A 23,481-nucleotide genomic window follows, 5' to 3' on the forward strand; every position below is an offset into this window, starting at 1 on the left:
GAATCTTTTTAATAAAATCCCACTTATTTAGGCACACTGCCAAAAAACTGGAAAATATTCTCCCAGGGAAAAAAATAAAAGCTCTTCTAGACTGAATACAAGCAATTCTTGATAGCTTCAGAAAAAAGAAGAAAGAAAGAGAGAGAGAAAGAGAGAGAGAAAGAGGGAGAGAAAGGGAGAAAGGGAGAGAAAGAAAGAAAGAGAGAAAGAAAGAGAGAAAGAGGAAGAGAAAGGGAGAAAGGGAAAGAAGAAAGAAAGAAAGAAAGAAAAGAAAGAAAGAAAGAAAGAAAGAAAGAAAGAAAGAAAGAAAGAAAGAAAGAAAGAAAGAAAGAAAGAAAGAAAGAAAGAAAGAAAGAAAGAAAGAAAGAAAGAAAGAAAGAAAGAGAAAGAAAGAAAGAAAGAAAGAAAGAAAGAAAGAAAGAAAGAAAGAAAGAAAGAAAGAAAAGAAAGAAAGAAAGAAAGAAAGAAAGAAAGAAAGAAAGAAAGAAAGAAAGAAAGAAAGAAAGAAAGAAAGAAAGAAAGAAAGAAAGAAAGAAAAAGAAAGAAAGAAAGAAAGAAAGAAAGAAAGAAAGAAAGAAAGAAAGAAAGAAAGAAAGAAAGAAAGAAAGAAAGAAAGAAAGAAAGAAAGAAAGAAAGAAAGAAAAAACAGACACTAGATTACTGTTACTCATGAGGGAATTGAATAACAGTAATCCTTTAAAAGCAGCACATCTCAGTGAAAATATTAATATAAAAACTTAAGAAACTTTTTCATAAGAATACTGGACATGCGGTAAATTTTGTACAGGTAATTTCATCAGACAATACAGGTTCTGAATTAGTCATACATATCTTGAATTATACCTGCCTTATGTCTACAATCTTCCTCCGGGACCCAAAAGTTCCAGACAGGAAGAAATCAAAACTAAAATATAATATATATGGTTTTCACTGTTGGTGTTAAGTTGCATATAGTGTTGCACGTCATGTAGAAATCCATTATATCTTAATATTTTATAATAGTTGGTTTCATGGGCAGCTTCTCAAGTATACTATTCAGTGTGCGATTCTTTTCCGGATTTTAAAGGGAGCTTGATACCAGCACATACAAACTCTTGGTGACCATTTCAGCACACTTTAAGACAAACAAAAAATACTAACTCCAGAAAAAAAAACAAATTGGTGTATACTTCAGTCTTTTACTTTACAGGGTGAAAAAATATCAATATTAAAGAAGTATCCCTAGGACAGCCAGAAGATGCAATATTTACAAGATTAAATTCTTACAGATGTATACATGCCATGCATCTTACAATCATTTATTAAAAAAAAGTCATCTAGAAACTGCTTACAGAACAAAGCTATAAAAGTGCAAAAAGTTTTGTTCAATTTAAATAAATATTTCCCCTGAAAATGACAATTTTATCTGGTTATTATAAAATAATTCACTTACATGGATAATTGACTAATACAAGCTCAAAATTATTCATATTTATAGTCAGCAGCATTGAGGAAGTGTCCCTCAGTGTATTCCTTTGCCTCAGTAGTATTGTCCATGTTCATCATGTTGATCTTATTGAACAGAGACTGACTAATTCAAAGAGATCATATGTAGGCCATAGAGACGTCATTAGATGATATGATAAAACTCTAGTAGGTTATGTCTTGGAAATACTTAGCTCATTAATTTTAAAGACAGAGTCTGATATGCTATCATAAACTTATACAGCAGAATGCAAATACATCTCTGATTTAACTACTATGGCACAAGTACCTAAGAGAATCAAACATGCTTGTTAAATTAGGTTCATTTCTCTCTGGGGTGCAAAGTTGCAAATAAAACCATGCATTGTGGAAATAGCAGAAGAAGTGAAATCTGTGAAATTTAGCTGGCATTCTGAAAGCCTATAGGAACACCTAAATTGCTGTCAAACAGATTTATTACCCTCTTGAATTGTGTTGAGACTTGAATAAACAAAGTCTTGACAGAAATTTAACAAAAGTTATTTCAATAAAATTTCACTGGTATTTTAACTATTCATAAGTCCTCTGTTTCTTTATACAAATTATGTTTCTATGATACTATGTACTAGTTCTTAACTATCAATATAAATTTTGTAGAAAGGACTGTAAATGGAAGTTTCTCACAGAAAGTAGAAAGATTGTGTGTAAATATTTTGTTGAAGTCACCAATAGTTGAATTATCAGGAAAGGAGAAGGACAACTTCATCCTTTTTTCTATAAATATACGTTTTACTTTGGAAGAGGATAGGGATGATGGGATTCTGTCAATAGACTGTGGTCTAGGATCCTGATTCAGTTGGAGTGTAAAAGAACTCCTTGTCACAGATCCAGTTCAAGTTCCAATTTGGAGATCTGGGTGCATCATACAGTTAAAAGAAATAGAAATGGCAGCATAATGGATAACTGTGGCAATGTCTAACTGTCAGGGGAAATACCTTCTGACAGGAGACAGATGATGTTTGGAGTGATATTAGTCCATAGGAAGACAGAAGACAGAAATCGCTATTTCTGAAGGAATAGGAACAAGATTATGTGCAAATGACATGCTTCCATTACAGCATTATTCAAAGAGGCCCGGAACAAGAGTGAAAAGAAACAGTAATTCTACAGCTGGATGAATTATTTTGGCAAATTGGAACACACATTGTTTTGGTTAAGTGTGAAAAAGATAGGAATGTTTTAAAGAGTTAAACTACTTGAAAATTTTATGAAATACTGTGTTTCCATCATCTTCACTGAAATCTTTTTGGCTTCTGTTTAAATTAATTCAGATCTCAAAATTTTCCATTTCTGCTTGACCCAAACTTAATTCTCTCTCCCTCCAACTCCCCCACTATTTTTTTTGTTCAGCCACCATTATTTACACAGCTGTAGATAATTTATTTTGCTTTCATAACCAAGCTGTTAGCAATTACAGCTCTATATGTAGTAAATCTTAGAAAAAGGAGAAATCAACAAATAATTGAAGGAGAGCAGGCCTCATCTCATAGAGCATTGCTATGCCATTCTACCTCTGGTTTATTTTGGCATTACAATTGTCTTAGTCCAACAAGAATAATTTCAGATTTAAGGTGATATTTTTCCATAGTGTCAAGTAGCTGACGCTGGACCTCTCGTCACTATAATAAAAAAGAGAACTTCATCTATATGTCAGTATGTACAGCTATGCATTTATTAACTGGTAAATTACAGACAATTTTTTTTGGCTTGGTGTAAGTTTTTACGTTTTCTGTTTCTGCTGTGTTCTTACTACAAGTTCTCTATGGTGTGAGTATGAATATCCAATTATCTATCCATCCTTAAAACTACGAAATGAAATGAAATGAAATGAAATAAGTGAAAGCAATGCCTATATTTTGGTCTTAAATTCTCAAAGTCTGTTTTCTGTAATATTTTGCCAAATGCTTGTGATTAAAGTAAAAAATTATAGCCTTCCTTATATATGAGAAGGTTTTCCTCTCTTTCCTACTTTCCTAGACTTCACTACTCTTTCCAAGTTATATTTGCCATGTGCTATTGGTAAACAATTCTATCTTCAACTAAAGCTTGGTTAGAAGTCAGTATAACCAAACCCTGCATATGATGCAGAAGTCCTTGGATTTTGGTATAATCATTCATACATTCACTATCAGTCTACAATTTTATATGTTTTCCTGGTAGCAGGCAATAACAACTAATAGAAAGTTTTCAAAAATAGTGATTGCATGGGGAACAAACCGGCAACGTCTGTTCATGGCTCAAATAAATTTAACGGTGCTGGTTAATGAAACAAAAAGTTCTGACATTCAATCAGAAGCAAGTTTCAGTTCACAAATAGGGTATTATTAATAGTGAAAAGGGAAGATCCTGGAAGTTTAATGATAATCATAGTAAGTTAAGAACTTCACAAAAATATTTTTCCACTTCATCTGGTGTAAAACACTCAAGCAGAGAGGCCTTTCTAATAAAAAAGAGATTATTATACTTTGACCACAAAAAAAGGTATAATCTTTGGATCTTTTTTCTTCCATGACAATTACCAGTGCTACACTTATTAATGTGCATGCATGTGGTAAATAAAGAGGGCAGAAAGAGGACTTCCAAATGCAAGGAACAAATATAGGTCCAGTGTTGTTGCTATTTTAAGACAATATAAACAAAAATAAAATTGAAGAAGAAGTAACAAATCATGAGGAATTCTCATTAAACTTCTACTTGGCTTTATGAATTTTAAAAGTTTAACTTTATCTTGCAGGTTAGGTTTTCCAAGTTCTCATGATTACTCTAAATTATATTTGGTTTAAGATTTTGCTTTTTAGTTTACCATGGTTGTTGCTGCCTACTCCTTAAAAATATTTGCCAAAATATTGGTTTCTTACAATGTTATTAAAGGGTTCAACTCTGTCATTGTTAGAGAAAATATACTAAAAAAAAGGTTGATAAGCACAGTCACCCATACAAAATCTGCAGAACATCATGAGAATAATTCAGAAAAAAATATGGAATGATAAATCTCATAAAAGATATCATTAAATATAGGAGAACATAACTGAATTCAAATACATTCTTCATGATTTTCTCTGCAACTGGAATCTCTCCAACTGTGAATGTACATCAGAAAATTACAGCAGAGATCTCCTGAGTTAAACCATTTTTTAAAAGATGCCATAGGTTGATAATTTCTAACAGCTTCTGTATATTAACTCAACATAGCACACTTCTATTCCAAATGGAAACATAAGTTTTCCTAGCACAATATCATCACCATTTAGGCTATCTGATGCTTTTAGGGATATCTGGGAAAGAAGGAATTTGAATTAGTAGAAGCCGAAGAGATAAAGTAGAAGAGAATAATTACAAAACTGTATTCTGGAATGAATATGAAATTATGCCCCAGTCCTAAAAATTATCTTAAGCCAGGCTAGTCACAATAATATGAAAGTTAGTGCAGAGATGATTATGCCTTCAGGCCTGCCATTAGGAGTTCCTGGAAAACATTTCCATGCATCCCTTCATCTTTGAACCACTGTTCTGGAGCTAATTTACTCAGAATGCCTGTCTTCTTCAGATCTTCGTTTTCTTCTCTGACTCAACTCATAGCTGTACTTCTCAAAGACATTCTGCTCTGTGAGTTCAATGAGTATGCAAGCAAGAATCACAGAATCAGAGTCAAGGGCCATTCTCCTTTACTCAGCTGATGCTTTTCTCTTACTGATGCTGCAGAATTTGACTTCATGTGCATTACTCTTGCACAGGGAGGAAGAGAAGATCAGATTTCCTTTCCAAAGAGATTCTATATTACTCAGAGAAGAAAAACCACTCTGCAATTTTTTTTCGTGACACAGTATCGTAAAAATATAGTCTTGGAAGAATGCAGAGATTTTTCAAGATCTTAGTTTATGATCAAATACACAGTGAGTCAGGAGAGGATTTTTTTTATATCTTTTCTGTTGCGACTAAATTCTTCTTCAGAAAATAGAGCAAATATACACATTTTCAACAATATTTACAACTTCTTTTCCTATAGTTATTTCAGTGCATCAAAATCTGATACTTCCACACAGCAGAAGAAAGTGCTAGTCAGCATAGTTTGTATTTTAAATAACAAAAAATGAGGAGTGAATCAAATAGGATTATTTTTCACTTTCTTCTATAAGTATTCAATTGGTCGTGAATACTAGAAATCAGAGAGACCAAATGTATGTTTTCTGGTTCAGTGACTTCCCTTTACAGAATTACTTTCATATCAAAAGGGGAAATGGTCAAGTTGACTCAGAAAATATTGCTGAAAAAAATGTTGAAAAGAAGCAATTGTTTTGTCAGCTGGACTTTGAACAGCAGAAAAGACAAACTCATTTCTATCACACCTTTATAGGCTAATCTTATAGTCAGTCCTTACGGTTCTGACCATAGTTCTTCCTATAGAGCAAAATCCAACTGAGAAATAGTCAATTCTCTATTGTCATATTTTCAATATTAGTGATGTTTGGATGTGACTTTCAGTCTCAGGGATTTTGACTGCACCTGACTAGAAATAGTCCTGAGAAGAGCTGTGGATATGAATCACCCCTGCTCCCTTCTGAATCCTGAGAAATATTGATTTGTAGCTAGGTTATACTACCAATAATTACCTTTTTATTTCTTATATTCCTCTTCTGTGTTAGATGCTGTACCTGCCAGTTAGCAAGTATGGAACTAGGTCTCTGACCACTTTCTCCCTACTTTCTTCTCGCAACTAATGTTTAATGACCGGAGTACAAGAAGTTGCCATGGAAGTAAAAAGGAAATTAATCTGCCTTATGACCTCCTTTAAAAGGATGCTTAATTGAAATCACAATTGGCCTATGTGAGGCCTCTTTCAGTTCCAGTATTGGCAGAGAGGTGAGGGAATCTCTTTGTTCCACACATCTTAACCTTCTGTTCCTTCCTGCTGCCAAAATGCACAGTTTAACATGGTGTGCAGTGGCATACAGCTGTGAAAACAGAATGATTTTTGGACATGATTACATTGAGAACCAAATTTGCTATCTACTCTCAAAGGTGAATATTCAGTGCATTTTTTCCCTCAGCCACTTAACCTCTGAAATGTAATACATTTGCAGAAAAAAAATCTAATCACTTAGCATCTATTGCCTGTATTCCTTTGTGTGCTTTTCTGCATCCCTAGTGATCAATGCTAAGTATTTTATCAGACTCAAGGCTGTAATAAACAGTCGAAATAGAGTGGGTTCATCTTATCTTATCCGAGTCTAATTTCCACTAAGCAGGATAGTTAAAGAGTGACTAATGTAATGAAACTATCCTCGTCAAAACATTTAGACTTTAATTTTTGAGTCATTATAGGGGGACTTATATACAATTCTGAAACAAAATCTGTTGGCAGGAGTCTCTGCACCATGATTTTTAATGACTTTCAATCATGGTGTCCAGGTGAGAAGTACAACACACATTTGTGCTTTGTGGCCCATCCCACATTCCAGAAATGTTTGTTTACTTTGTTTGCAGGTATATTTTCATCAAAACTCCTTTGAAATATATGTTCTTTTCCCCCCCATTTTTTTCACAGTTTAGCTGAAGCAAAAAAGTGTGGGACATGTACTAGGAGAGATGTTTAAATACCAGTAAGGTAAACAACAAGTTCATTTTTTAAATTGTAATTCAACATTCAAAACAGATGATGACTAAACACTTTTACTAATTGCATAACTAGGTATCATTTAAATAATCATATAAATACTGTTGATTAAGAGTGACTGATCTTCAAGAAAGCAATCAAAAGGATCAAACCAAAACAGCATCAAAAGAAAGATGGCAAAATATTGCATTGCCACCAGGAACTTCCAAATGTGACTCCATTGAGGGGTTTAAGCACTACAAATCTAACAGTAACATAAGCACATAAATCCTTCTGATTGCAACAGAAGCCATGAAGATTTAAACTGATGCCAGCCATCCAACGGGAAATGGGAGTCCTTTCAAATCAGTGACCAGATATTTCACTTATTTTCACCAGCTCCACGAACAAAATGATTTTATTTCTAATTAATGTTCAGCTCAGCCCCCATGAATTCCTTTCAAACCACAGAAGACAGAATTTTATATCTCTATCACGTCAAACCAAGTTCACCGAAACCCTGCTACAGGCACATAACCAAAGATTCCCAAACGATCCTATTTGTTTTGAATGGAAATCAGGGGGAACATGTTTGTAGTCAGGACTGCCCAGTGCTTTCCTCAGTGTACAAGATTGTTCTTTGTAGATACTTTCTTAAAACTCCGACTAGTAGGAAGCAGGGGTTGACTCTACACAGAATAATGTCCTAACAAGCGTTAAGAAGATACAACAAATACAAGAGAATAAGGAGAATAAGGCACAGGCGTAAGAGCCACTCTAAGAGGCACAATACTTCATGAAAATATTCCAGTTCCTGATGCCTTTCGGCCTTTTTTAAATGATTCTAAGGTTTTCCATCTGCAATAATAATAATTACATATAAAATGTTATAAATGCTTTGCCAGAGCACACTGTCATTGAACAGTGGCCACTTAAAATATGCTGTTGTTTACACTGCACAAGATAGGCTGATAAATACATAAGTGGTTGGAGTCAACACCAAATAGAAACTGCAGTCATTTTTAAAACTATTTTGTGCATAACATACCTTTACCATTAAAAACAAAACAATATGGGAGAGAAGAAAATGACTTATTTCCATCTTCCAGAAGTTGCTTTCTAGGTAGCATTCTGGATTTTGTTTATTACTCACATTTTTAATATTAAAAATATAAAGGCCCGAAGTCTCTTCTCAATCTGGCGTCAAATTCTGGTACCATAATATATTACTTACCACTGACTTAAAAAGGCAGGACTTACCTCAAGTACTCTAGTTTTAAAATACCTTAAGATTCCATTTTATTTTTTAAACCCAACATTTTAAAAACAGAAATATGTCATGAAGGCTAACAATTGCAGGAGACCTTGCTTTTCTATGAGTAAATTTTCAAAAGTGTATATCTGATAAGGGATCTTATGGAGCTGTTTAGGAGTAAAACCCTGCTGCTAAAATTGGGAAGACCTGTAGAATCCTGTTTGTGTACATCTAAATACTTTCAAAGCTTCTTTCAGTTTTCTCATTGCAGTGATTGCCTAAGATAACTCATGACGTCTGTAGCAGAGCTTTCTATAAACTTATCTCCCAATTCAGGTACGTTATTTTGACCAGAACTGATGTGTGGGGCAGTACATTCCTGTGCAATTCCAATATCCTCTCTCCCCCCTGCCCTGGCACTGCTACGACCACCTCCCCCGGCCCTTTCTGCTTTGGAAGCTGTATTTTCTGAACACCTTGGCACTGATGTAGCTGACAAAGAAAAGAATATCCCATATCTAATTTAATAAATCTCCCACAAGATGAATTTTTTGGATTTTTTTTCTTTTCATGTGCAACCTGATGCTTATTTTGAATGTTTTAATGTAAACTTTTTAGGCAACGGTCTCTTTAATATACTATCCTTTCAGAAAGAAGTATAGTTACACTATGCAGTACAATTAAAATAATGCTGGAGATAATAAGGAAGTACATTACCAGACACAGTAATAACACAAATGCTTTTCTTTCAGGGAGAAAATACTCAGATAAACTACTATTTTGTTCTCCAAGACACATAGTATCTTCCAAATAATTTCTTTATCTAAATTCTTCATAATTACATTTAATGACTCTATTCCTTCATCATAATGAAAGATTTAAATAATAAAGGAAACTTAGTAGACTGTAATTATTATAATCTATCTGTAGATATTAAAAACATTTATGAGAGGAAACCATGTTTTAGTTACTGGTAGTATAGTGTTACTGCTGAGCTACACTCCTATCCCTCCTCCTTAATCAGGATTAGGGAGTGCAACAGTTTTTGCTTAGTTTCAGATGCCAAAGATTTAGGATGAGAATAGCACACACACAAAGCGAAGTAGAAGACACTTGTTTTGCTACAATCCCCTTGCCTGATCCTAGGCTCTGTTTAGCTATCTTTGAGATTTTGAGGAACAGAACTAAAGAACAAAAGATTTAAAACACTCCAGAAAGCAAATCCTTGCTTGGCTTGTCAAACTATACATACTTGCTTTACAATTTATCACAGCTGGTTTTCCTGACCTGACTTCAGGCATTAGAAATCAAGAGTAGTCGTCTTCTTACCGTAGCATACCAGCCTATAGAGGGATTTCGATATTTCCTTTGAAATGGTACCTTATCCAGGAACAATAAGAAGCACCAACAAGCTCTGTCTTTATACCTTAGCATGTGTAAACACCACAGGCACTAGAAAATGTGCTTGAACAAGAATCTAAATTACAGACCCTAGGAAAATTTTTCATTTTTGAAGCAAGATGCCACCATTATTGATCCAGTGTTATTTACAGTCCTATTCCTATAAAATATACCTACATATATGTGAGCATAATGATACATGTTGAAATTTATGCTAAAATATTATAAACTTTCAAACTTTCTTATCTTTCTCTTTGAAGGGTTATAAATCAAAACATAGACATTTTGGTTAATAATTAGCAGAATATTGACCATACTAGTTCATTTGTTTTATTTACATTAAGAATAGATTCCCTTCTGTTCCCTTACCCTCCCTTCACTTCCATTCTCTTTGCTTCTTTTCCTTTCCCGAATCTCTGAATGTGTATTAAAGAGTATTCATGAAGAATATGAACACTCTTATTGCCTACCTCCTTGTAGGTACTGTTGTTGCTGTTGTTTTTCCACTTACTACATTCAGAAGGTGGATGACAACACATGAGTTGCAGCAATCTAATAACAGAAGAAAGAGAAAAAGAAAGAAAAATATATTAGTTTCTTTATTAGTTTCTTTATCATTGTACACTGTACATCATTGACACATTTGTCTACATCTTTGCTCCATTTTATGCATACAGTGATTTTTTAATCACCAGAATTCCTTTGACTAAGGCATTAAGTCTTTCGGCCAAGATTTATGCTTACATTTCAGTTATGTGCATATTATACTGTATAAGATACAAACATAGAAAAAGAGGCCTATTTCTATGTTTTTAATTTAAATGAGGAAGAATGAAAAAACAACACAAGATATAGGAAGGAAACCATAATCTAGGTAAAAAATTGTTTCAATTAATCTGTGCCTGTCTTCTTTTTTCCCCAGAAATTGGCAGATACATGTAAATGTCCCAGCTATTTGAAAAAAAGGTGCAAGGGTACCAAGAAGAAACATTTTCTCATTCAGAACCAAAATGACTATTGACAACTCCCTACAAACATTAAAAACAATTGTGTGTCATAAGAAAAAGTAAAAATTAAAGCCTGCACAACACTAAAAGTACCAGGAAGGGTATCATGAAGAAAAGGAGAAATGATAATTTCAAATACTGTTAATATCATTCACTAATGTTTTACTCACTTTTGAGTAAATATATACTAGCCATATTTATACTATGTCATTAATTATTTTTTCATAATTGCCTTATTACTATCATTTTCAATAGCTTCCAATTCAAATATGAAATGATAGGCCAAACATCTGACATCCATGTTCTGATCTTCCTCATACTATCAACTGAGATTTATGTATACTGTGTCAAGTTATTACTTTGTTGGTATTAATCATTGAGAATACTTATGCATTTTTGTTCTTTATTATCTTCTTTATTATATTCCATTCTATTATCTTCTTTAATGTAATACCACCTCGTGTTTTCATAGCATCTTATGTATTTAAACATATATAATGACTTTAAAATCACCAGATCAGAAAAAAAAAAATACAGTGAACCATATGGCTAAATGCAACTAAGTAGCTTAATTGAAAAGCAATGCTTATAGTTTAAAAAATCAAGTAATTGCATATTAAGGCCTGTTTTAAAGAATAAGTTACAAATCTGCTCTTAATTTGTACAAAGAACTAATGTGGCAAATGCTAAGCAGAAATGCTCTCATATCTTTGTTGATATTTCCTTTGTATTTTGACTGTTTAAATTATAAGCTTTTGACAAGGGAATCTATTTAGCACTATTCTATAAAGCATAATGTATCTGTATAAAAACATTTTGAGAATAAATATTTTAATTTTTCATCGTTGTTATAAAAGCAAGTGCAATCCTAGAACTAATTCATATCACCAAATCAAGAAGTTCATATTAGCATAAAGTTCCTCCACCATAGTTTTATGAAGTAAAGAAACACTGAGTTTTTATCTGTTCTGATTTCAGCAGAAGGTGTGCGATTAAGACACTGTCCATTACAGAGGCAAGGACTCCCAAACTGCCTGAGGCAGGAACTCAGTAAGAACAGCAGATCCAACTCTGACCTCATAATCCAAATTGGTCCATGGCCTGGCATGTCATGCAAAATTTCTGGTCATTTTTAACATGTTTTCTCACTTAGAAATTATTTCAATGTTATGCCTCTTAACAAAAAATTTGAGGAGTACATAGTTTTATCAACCTCGCTGGAACATTTACTATAGATATCTAAGAGAGGGGGAGTTTCATAACTATTCCTATTTTATAGAATTCATCTGACTGCTGGATTTGCTTGCTGCCCAGAATGATATTTCTTTAACGCAAAGTCAGATATTTTGGGATGCAGTTACCTGCAGATAAAAGTCAAAGTTGCTGGCAAAATGTTAGGCATTATCAAATGCTGTGCAGCAGTGTTACACTTCTAGACAAAGTTTAATGGTAACCAAGCAGTATAGTTGCTTGGTAGTTTTCTTTTTAGATTTAGTTGACATTATGGAAGTGGAAGTGGCAATACAGATACAGAATACAGATACTATTCTGTAAGTATCCAAGTACCCAATCAAATACCATATTAAATACAAACTTATTTTTTGACCAGGATTTTCCTTGTTTCAAACACCACATAAATGAAACATTTCTCCTCTGTTTGGTGACTTTTAAGCAAGCGATTTACTTTCAGTTTACATAACACTGAACAAAAAGATAATCTATTTAATAGAAAGTTTCCTTCTAATAGTCTCTATGAAAACTTACAGAAATAATAAGGATCAGCATAATTCAAGCATTTAACTAGGAAAAGGAGGACAAGGGTGGAAATCAATAATTCTTTACCATTAGTAGTTCAGAAATAGAACTTCCTCATACATTAGTCCTATTTCTTGTTGATACCTACTGCAAACAGGTTTGTAACTTAAATGGCAGAGCGCAAAAAAAGGCTGCTTCCCTCCTATAAATAAGGGCTTTTCAACCTCCTTTCGCTCTTACACTGTCCTTCTGAAAGTTGTGTCCTTTTCCACTGCCTTTCCAGTCAGTGCCTACCAGAGAGATGGCCACTCAGGGACAGAACAGAAAGGAAAGAGATGAGTCAATAAATACTTTTTAAGAAAAGCACAGGCAAATCCTGTAGAAGAGGTACAAACTTAGAAAAACATGAATCTTTTCACTAACTATAATTCTGAATTGAAGTTTTGATTATACCTCTGAATCAGATTGTATGCTGAATAGCTAGTAAGACAGCTTTAATTTAGCTTCACTAGTTGTGTATTTTGAAATGCAATCTTCCTTTAAATTAACGACTACAGCTTCAGACCTCTTAAAACACACAAAGCTAGTCTTTAAACAGAGAGCTCTGAGACACCAAAATTGATGTTCCAGAATTTCTCTATAGACAAAAACTGCTTAAATGATAAAAGCTTCCTTTAAAAAAAAATCTATAATTCCATTTTCTCCATGATGCATTTTCCCCTTAGTGCAAACCCTTCGTTTGATACCCCAACACTCAGGAACCCACTGCTACTCCAGCAATTACTGACTTCAGTGTTATTTATTTTTAGACAAGAAAGCTGCTGAGACAAAATCTCCTAAAACTGTTGTCCATGGGTATTAAGATATATTTACATATAGATTTCCAGTATTCCTAAATAAAGTGTTAATGTAAAGAGTTAATGCAAATCTTCTCCACAAAATAATTTATCTCTGTAATAAATATTCAGCATAGTAAGTTGTAGAATGGTTCAGCCTCAGAGGAATAAGCTGGCCCTGACTTCTGCATCAATATACTACTTGGCACCCATCAAGCGAAGATGACAGAGATGGTTAGCTGTGCATTACAGAAAGACTAAGCTCCTCTAAAGAGAAAAGTTGCTAGAATTCACGAGTATGAATAACTAGCTAGCTGATATTTTATTTCCATTCTTGACTCTTACTGTTTCATTTTGTCAGCAACTTAAAAAAAAAAACTTTATCTGACATATGCCCCATAAATTTGCACATAAAGGAGTCTCACTTAGCTAGCTATACACAACCCAGGGAAGCACTGGGAGTTAAATGCCACCTTCCTCTATCTACCAATGTCTCTTCCAGCACAAGATGTGGTATCATTCAATATACATTCTTCAGGAAAGCATAAAAAATGATTTTACAGGAATGCACATCATCATCTGAAAGTTAATTAGGAAGTGAAATGCAATCAACATATTATTTATTCTCTGTTCTACCATGTTTGTATAGGACAATGACTCTAAACGAAGAAAGGAAGCCAGCCATTAAACAGAAACAGGAATCAGCTCTTTTGTACAAATAGATCTATGATACTTTAGGTTCCTAAAGATCTACTCATTTAGAAAGTAGGTTTCAAGCACCTCTCTAGTGAGTAATTAACCACTTCATGAGATATCTGATCAGAAATAATAAGAAATAAACTTTATATAGATTTAGACTATGTACCGTCTCCTCCTCATGCAAATTAGTCTATCTTCTCTAAAGCAAGTAGATATTTTCAGATCTATTTTATATGAAATTACTAAGTTAGATTTTTATCACAAGATTTGGTGGCATTAATTGTACCAAAATTTAAATATGACATACTATATGAGCAGAGATTTTTAAAAGAAAAAAAAATCACATTTAATGGAAGTTGCTTAGGAATCTTTTAAAATGAGTTTCTAAATACTTCTTTCAAAAATAAACTGTTGCAGTTTAGAAGATAACAAATTGTTTTGAATTTAAAGGACTGGTAAGAACCCTTTATGCTTTGTGAGAAACATGCCTTGCATAACTATATAAATCAACAAAAAGCTGACTGATTTACAGTCATCTTCACCTGGGTAAATCTCTGCCACTATTCAAAGATTTACATGAAGAATTGTGATCTGGAGTATTAATTATTGCAGAGTTTACTGAATATGGGTTAGCCAAGGTACCAGGTGCCCACTGTACTCCTACTTGTTAGCAGTTCTTGCAAACAAAAAATGATGTATTATATAAACTAATGCTTAGTTCATTTCTCTTCTTGATTAATTATTCTAAAGGCAATTGGTTATTAAGGTCTGTCCCAAATTTTATGAAGTTTAGCACAAGTATGAGTTAATGCTAATGAACTTTGGATCAGGCTTCTGACACTTGAATATATGGTATAATGGTTTATGAAGTAGTTATTTGGAATTAACAACTATGATTAATTGGAATGCTTTCTTCTACATCTGATTTAAGCAATATTGGCAGTTTACAGATCCTGCTGATTTTTATATCCTAAAAAATATGAAAATTAGGCCTTTAAGCACATGCAAAAATAAAATCACGTGGGTATTCCAGATACCATTTAGAGTTTTGTGTTCATTATCATGTTGGGCATTGAAATTCTTCAGATAATTGAGTAAGAGATAATTAAAGGATTTTTTAACATAATTGAAAAGGAGGGGTTATGGCCTTATTATGGATAAACAGAAATTGTTCTGAAATAATAGAAGACATACTTCTACCTAGGATCATTCAAAAGATCTAATATCATATTGTTCAACTTCCTCGTCTGCCTTACACTATTTATCATTTACAAATCTTAAACACGTCTCTCTTGGAGTTGGGATCCCAGAACTGGACCCAACACTCCAGATGCAGCCTCATAAGTGCTGAGTAGAGGGGGAGGCCACCTCCCTTGACCCACTGACCTCACTTTTCCTAATGAACCCCAGGGTACCATTGCCTTACTTGGCCACAAGGGCACATTGCTGGCTCATGGTCTAATTGTCGTCCACTAGGACACTCAACTCCTTCTCCAAGGAGGTGCTTTCCAGCAGCACAGTCTCCAGTCTGTGCTTGTGTGTAGGTGTGAAGAGGAATCAACATCAGGAACATCTGATTTCTACATTTTTTGTTAATTTAAAAAAGATTTTTTTTAAATGTATTTTTTATTAGGAGTATATTTCTTCTTAATAACTGATGTATACGAAGTTTTTAATTCCCCAAACATCTACACGTCTTTTGGAATGCCATATCAATAAACCACTGAATTGCACTTAGAATATTACTACTTTAAGGGAAAAAAAATCTATTTTATGTCATTAATTTCATTACAGTAGACAAACACATTTTTGAGATTGGTTAAATTATTAAAAATGAATTTGGGATTTTTTTAAGAACAGATATCTTATTGAATAATGTTAATATATTGCCATTGAGAAGAGCTTTTGTATATTTACTGTTTGGACTTAGTGAACGGTGCTTTTTGGCAGAATTTTGAAAATTTCTTGACTATTTCAGCTCTGTTAATCAACAAATACTCCAGGTAACAGGAACATATCATAACTCAGGAACATATCTCTTCGTAGAGGATTTTAAAAACATTGAAGTAAATAAAGATCCAAATAGGCCAATGTAGAAAACAAGGTTATGTGCTTAAGTAATTAGCTCTTACTGAAACTTATGCACCACACTTGCTAGGTATTCCTGAAGTTGCTCTCAACATCTATATGCATTCTTATGTGCCTACATAATTTTGAACAATCTGGCCCTAGCACATAATTATGTCCTCTTACTGAAATATATATCCTTAAAGATAACCTCTGGTTTTGAACTTTTGATATCTTTAAAGTTCTATCAGATCATTTTCAGTAGGAAACTAATGTGGGCACTGCCTGTATGTATTTTAAAATTCTGTAATTTGATCAATCAGGTGAAGAGATTATCAATAGCTTTGATAATAAATGGGAGACATTTTGAACTTCTATGTTCAGAGTTTTATCAAAGCAAATATATTAAACACTGAACCATAAATACTAAAAATACAAAAAAAAATTAAACACAGAACCATAAATACTAAAAATACAAAAAAAAAAAAAAAACCCACATACAGATTCTCTTTATTGGCTGGCACTATACTGACCTCTCCTTTTAAAGCAGTAAAATAGATTTTTCAGTACCTAAAGTAATTTCAAGTCAGCTAACTGAAAAGTGTGTGAAGAGCAACTCTGGCAGCCTGCATATGCAGCTGCTTGGCTCAAACACAGACTCATTACTGAATAAGAAAAACAACTTTTTTATAACTGGAAATTTGAAGAACACTCATATTTAAAAGTTGAAATTATGCCATATTTGGTACAGTGGAGCTAAATTAAAAATAAACATAGGCAGACATTTTGGTTTGAAAATGGCAGATTTAAAAATATTTAGATTAGAAGCATTTTTAAGAAATGATCATACCAGGAGGTTAGTGATCATAAAATTTGAGGAATTCAGAGTAATACAACATGTGAAAAAAATAATACCGTTTGAGCACAAATCATTCATACACAAATACATAGATTAATTAGTTGAATGGCAGTTAACCTCAGACCTGCAGCTTTTGATTTGTTTTGATAGATTATATATGCTTTTAATAAGATTTGGTTATTTTGAAAGTATTTATAGCTTAAGGATCTAAATTTTAATTTTGCATCTGTTTTTCTTCAATATTTAAGATTTTAGCAACAAATAAGTCAAACATTTTTATGATCTTATGCACTACTGCTCATGCTTATGCTACTACTCTGAAGAGTGTCATATCGGAACTAATACAGAATGTTGAGGAATTAAAAAAGTGATCACTAAAATAACATTATTCAATGACAATGGAATTCACTTAGAGAATCAAGCCTATAAACTAAGGATGACAGTGAAAAATTTATAGAAAGAGAGAAACAATATCTAGAGAGAGGTAGCAAGCTACCCGCTAATGAATTATATCACAGGTATTAAATGTCACTTATTTATGGTATGATTTTCTACCTGTGACTTAAGAAACACATGAGTTAAAGAGGCTCAGTTTCCAGATTATTAAACACATGTTTTTGTAAACTTTTTTTTTTCAATTTGTCTCCATTAAACATGAAAAATTAGCACAGAGTCTTAATGATGTATCAGAATTGTAAGAATATTAATTTATTTTAAAAGAAATTAATTTCTAGGAAAACATATAGTTTAAACTCAAAATAGAAAAAAAACTTAAATGTTAGAAAGTGGAGAGATGTTATCCTAAATAACCTACTGCTGTAATGATGCTACACTAATAACAACACATTAATCCTTCTTTTTCTGATGGTAACAGATACATTTTGATTAAGTTCATTGAGGAAATTTTGCAGGAATTATATTTGAGTTATGCAGACCAAACTGGTTTTCAAGATATGCACAAAGCACATTTTAATTTTGGATTCATAGTGCACTAAGCAAAGGCATTTCCAGGCTAGAATTCAAAGTAACACAGGTCAACAGTGAACAGTGAACACCAGAACACAGAACTCAGACCTTTAGGGAGGAAATACTTGATTGCCCTCCTCTCACATCAAAGCCAAAAGCAAGAGTGACATATTTTAATGAACAGAATAATAGAACTGCTGTACTTCCACTAATCTCAGACTGCAAGACAAGATATTCTTTGGTGAGATTCTTTTTGGTCTGAAATTGTGTGGAAAAATGAAAGAATTGAGGACCTGTTCTATTAACCCTCAATAAATCCACCTAAGGAAGGCAGTAAGTACTATTATTGCCTCTTTGCAGACAGAAAAACTGAGATTGACCCTTCACCGTGACCAGAAACAGGAGTGAACACACAGGTTGTCAAAAACTAGCTTGGATACAGAGAACAAGTTGGCAAGTTATGCCTCATCCTCACTGCCCCCTGGATCACCTCTGGATCACTGAGCCATCTCTCCAGACTGGCTAGAGCAACACTGGCTGACTCATGTCTTCAGCTCTGCTTCCCAAACACAACACGTATTTACACAAAGAAGGTAAGGAGCTAAACAACGGCATTCCTCTGATTTGCAATGAGAACTCAGGAGTTTCTGACAGCCAGCCTGGCTCTTACCCTACAGAAACATGTTCTTCAGTGCTAGTGCACAGCTAGTTTCCATTATTGTTTCAAAAAGCTCTTATTGCCTATGGTGGTTCTGATGTTAGAAGTGAAACATTATATGTGGCTCAGAAGGCCAGAAAGATTGTCCTGTCACTACAGCAAAAGAACAATTTTGTCTCTTGAATCAGGAATATCCTCTGTGAGGGAAAACTTATTTTGTGGTACACAGTGCCCTAAACTATTATGTAATTGGCATCATTTGCTCTGTATTTATGGCATTATGAATTTACTGTATTTGGGTTTCTTCAAATAATTTTACATATCTTGGAGAAATTGTATTTTATATGATGATTTAATCTAACCACAGCTGCAGCAATATAAATTACACTTAAGAATATGCTGATTGATTATAATCAGTTGTAATCATGTCTTATAATTACATTGCATTCTGCAAGCAGAGGACTTTTAAGCCTACTCAGCACCCTGCTACATAAAGAAGATTAGCTGTTACTTCTGACAATCTCAGCCAACACTGAAATATGCATATAAACACCAAGTCTTTTAAATTTATTGTCCAAGAATCAAATGAATTTTTCTATGTGTCGATAAAAGACAAAATAGAAACAAAAAAGGCTAAAACTTATTGAACGCTATACTTGTATAAAATATGCTCTTTAAAATATTTAAATTCTACTTAGCTTAGATATGTCAATAAATATAAGAAAAATCCATTTTCTTGATATTCATCTGATCATTATTTATTAGGCTCCCATTGTTTGTTCGAGCAGCAGTGGAATAGTTCAGGATGCATTGAAGGTATAGTATATAGAAGAGGCATTGAAGTGCTATAAATAAATCCGTACCTCAATACAATAGTAAATTAAAAAGCCTTTATATGTATATGTGATATGCCAGCTTCATTTTAGCAATTTAACGGTTCCCCTTCCCGAGGGTGAAAATTATCTTATTTCAGAGGCACAAGGCATTTGAGTACTTTCACTCATTTGGCTAATGCAGTGGGAAGGATGAACCTCTCATCTGTCAGAAATTCGGTTGCTGGCAGACCAGGCCCTCTCAGTCCACTCAGAAACCAGAAGTCTCTTATGTGTGTTCAGTCAACGCAGAATGGAAAATTGGTCTAGCAAATCTCACCGTTTGTAAGTTTCCTAGTCCAATCTCATACACTTTGGCAGGCAGAAGTCTATACCAGTAATGAGTTTATCCTAGCCTCCTTTGTGTATTCCTGCCTTCACAGAATTCCTGGCAGGTATTTGATTTTGTAACTGTGAGATGGCAAATATAAAACCAGGTGGCAAAAGCATAAACACCTGAGTAGTCTCCTAGAATGGCTTTATTGTGCATTTAACTATCAACTTGCCTAGAATGACTGCACTCATTTTCCAAGCTGCCCTGTCCATGGAATCCAGCCCATGGAATACAGCTAGTGACCTGCTCTCTATTCTTTGCATTAAATCTGAGTTCTAAAAATATTTTTTTTTAAGGAAGAAAAGAGAGCATTTGATAGGAATGCCGAACACCTTTTCTTCTTTCAACTTTTTATCTCTCAAAAAAGAGAACGTTCTCATAGTCATTCAAGTTTAAAATTACGATAAAACCTCATGATTGCGAAGTCCCAAAACAATGTTTCTATTGCGAAGGTGATCTTTTCCTACGAACGTGTAAAGCCATTACAAGGTCTGCATGATCCCAAATGCCCTTTGGGTGTATTGCACAGTAAAATATATGAGAACCTCCTGTGAAATGTAAGCTGTAGAATTACTCTGAAGCATGCTTAAGAATGAGCTTCCTCCTTAATATGAACAAACACAAAATGTCACGGTTGCTCCAAATGTTTGTAAAAAGATTACCAGTTCTTATTAAAACTTCTGAAAGATTAACAGAAACATTTACAAATTACGATCAGACAAACAAAGCATTTCTGTAAACAAAGATACTCTTTCAGAATTGTCTTTGTTATGCAAACCTTCACTCTAACAGAGAGCTCTTCAACCAAGAGGTCATTGATATAGATATGTCTCTGAATTAATAAAGAACACACCTACAGGAGAACTAGTATAAACATCTGCAGGGCTGAAGAGACTCCAAATTGAAATGTTAGCTATACATACATGAAGCTATAATAGGCAAGCTCTTACTGTGCCTGGTACTACCTTTCCATGGCATGTAATTGTGCTAGCTATATTATGCTTTTTAACTGTCCTTTTCAGTATTCACAGTTTGGAAAGAATTGACTGAATTGAATAGCAAGCAACAATCTTTATACATATGGCGAACAATCCTATTATGTGTGCAAGCCTAAAATGCCCGTTCCTCTCTGAAAGTCCAGTAAGAGCTCCCTGTCTGTATTCAGTAGAGAGAAGAGCTGAAATAAGTCATCAGGGCTAAACGTGCTCAATTTGCATTGCATACGTATTAAATTTGGGCATATTTATGAAGAAAAATGGTCATGTTAGGAATTTGAGGTCAATATGAAGTATATATAGTGAAAATCAAATGTTTTTATGTGGTAAGTCCTTAGTATCTTGCATTTCAGAAATCCAGGAGGGGCAAAACTATTTAGAAAATCTTCCTTCTCTAACAAGGGTTTTGTGCAAAACATGTATACTATTATTTTCATGCTTAAGTTATTAAGAAGCATGCGATTGTCATGGTTGATAGCAAAGATGACTCAAGTAGCTAAAACCTTAGAGTGAACAACGAGGCCAGCAAGGCTTCTCAGCTATCGTCCTAGGATGAATTGACATCCATACAGATCAGCAAACTACTTAGGTTAACCTTGTTGTTTGATTTATGTCTTTCCCATAAGAAATTTAGTTAACTGGCTGCTCAGGTGTAATAAGTCAATTTTCTCACATTTCAGGGAGGAGAGCAGTTGATCAGGCATTTTCGTGAACTGGTGATGAAGCAGATATTACATTTTTATTTTTACTCACGACCTAGGTCTGATGAAAGGAGGCAAAGAGAATAAAGAACTAAAACCTTGCTGCAGTTAGGTTTACTTTATCTGTGTCTATTTTATTACTTTATCTGTATCTATTTTATTACTTAAATTCTAAAATCCTAAATTACTCTTCATATATCCCCCAGCAACAATGTGATACACATATTTTTATGTAAAACTGAGACACTATGATTCCATAAGTCCCTTGACAGGAATAGTTTATAAATGAGCAAATACTGAAGCACTGTTTTCTCACAATTCTTGAGGTAGAGGATTATCTCATACTGTTACATGCTTGCAGCACTAAGCAAACTGTTGATATTTAACAAAGAATCAATGTTAAATAGATGAAAGAAGCTCAGTTAAATGCATTTTATTTGGATATTTTAGTAGAATATTTAATAAAGCATCTCATGAGATTTTTGCTTGAAAGCATTCATTCCAGTTAATTTGGATGGGATAATGCCATGGGGAATGAAATCCATCAATAATATGCCCAAAACTGCATTCACTTGAGCTGTATGTATAGAGATACAGGTGTGTGTTGCTATAAGTTGTGTAGAGAAGGCTTCCAACTGGGGACCTCGCTGCAGCTGGTTGTGGCTAGTTTGCCTGTTTGCCTTGCTGGTTTGCCTTCCCAGCATTATCAGAGCATGAAGGTGGCAGTGGAGTGTGTCTGCTTGGCATATGATAACAGCAAAAGCCTGAACCTGAAATCTCAAAAGTACCCTTCTCAACTAATTTATAAATAGCCCCAGTAAATTACAGCATTTCTCCTATTTTTTGTTTATTCCTCTCCTATTTCCAGCCTTCTTGTCATTTACCTGTAAATCATACCTTGACACAATTTAGGCAATGATAACCTTGGGAGTCAAGACTTTCATTTCTCTAGCTACACATTCTTCTTGGATACTTTAGATATTATTGCAATCAAATATACTGCTTTCAATATTGCCACTGATATTTTCTGTGATGTGTTTACAATATAAGATAAAAAATTCAAGTAAAAACAACAGATCACTTTTTTGCTTTAGGTAACCTTTTGGTGTTTTACACACTACTTAGGAAGGTGTTTTTGCATGTCTTGTTCTATGTCAGCCTTTTATCACATACAGATTTACTTGACTCATATTCTTATGTTAATTGTTAAAACCTTTTGTGCTTCTGCCAAAATCTCCCTGCTAACGTGCCTCCATCCCTGATATGAAACTCTCCTTGATATTTTAGAGCACGTCTTAATCTTTGATTTCTGGAGAAGAAAATACTTTTGTTAGCATTTCAAATTCATGCATATTTCATATCCTGATTATACAATTTAATTATACAGATGAGTTAGATTCTGCCTCTGATGCTTGCTTAAACTGGCATGTATCTAGTGGGTGAACTGATCCAGTGGCTGCCAATACCCGCCTCAACACGCTGAGAAGACCAGTAATCACAGGTCGTGGTGCTCTCTTCTCTTTGAACACTGTCTTGCAGAACGCTGTCCGGTCAAGTCCTGATGGAGTCAAAGGCACAAGTGGTGTTTGGGACATGAATTAGAAAACAGTGTTCAGAAGAGGGAGCCTAGAAAAGAGAAAGCCCTGCAGGGACAGAAAGAATGTGTGTAAAAGAGAAATAATTGAGTGATACTGAGACCTGCAAGCAATTAGGTTTTAAGTGCCAAGAAAGGGAATTAAACACTGAGAGACAAATTTTGTATTAAGTTATGCTATCAGTTAGGACTTATACCAGTGCAGTTAGGAGAGTTTTTCCTAGAGAAAGGGATGTGATAGCTAGAAAAGGAGTCAAGTAGAATTGTAATAGAAGAATTTCAGATGTAGCATCACTAAAGGAAAAGTTTACAAACAACACTCTAAACACAATCTCATGCAGCCGTATAAACTTGCAAAACATTGCAAAGGACACTAATCAAAATAT

The sequence above is a fragment of the Tinamus guttatus genome, unplaced genomic scaffold (assembly GCF_059628265.1).
Source record: "Tinamus guttatus ecotype Peru unplaced genomic scaffold, ASM5962826v1 Tinamus_guttatus_pri_ptg000242l, whole genome shotgun sequence".
In the NCBI taxonomy this organism is placed as follows: domain Eukaryota; kingdom Metazoa; phylum Chordata; class Aves; order Tinamiformes; family Tinamidae; genus Tinamus; species Tinamus guttatus.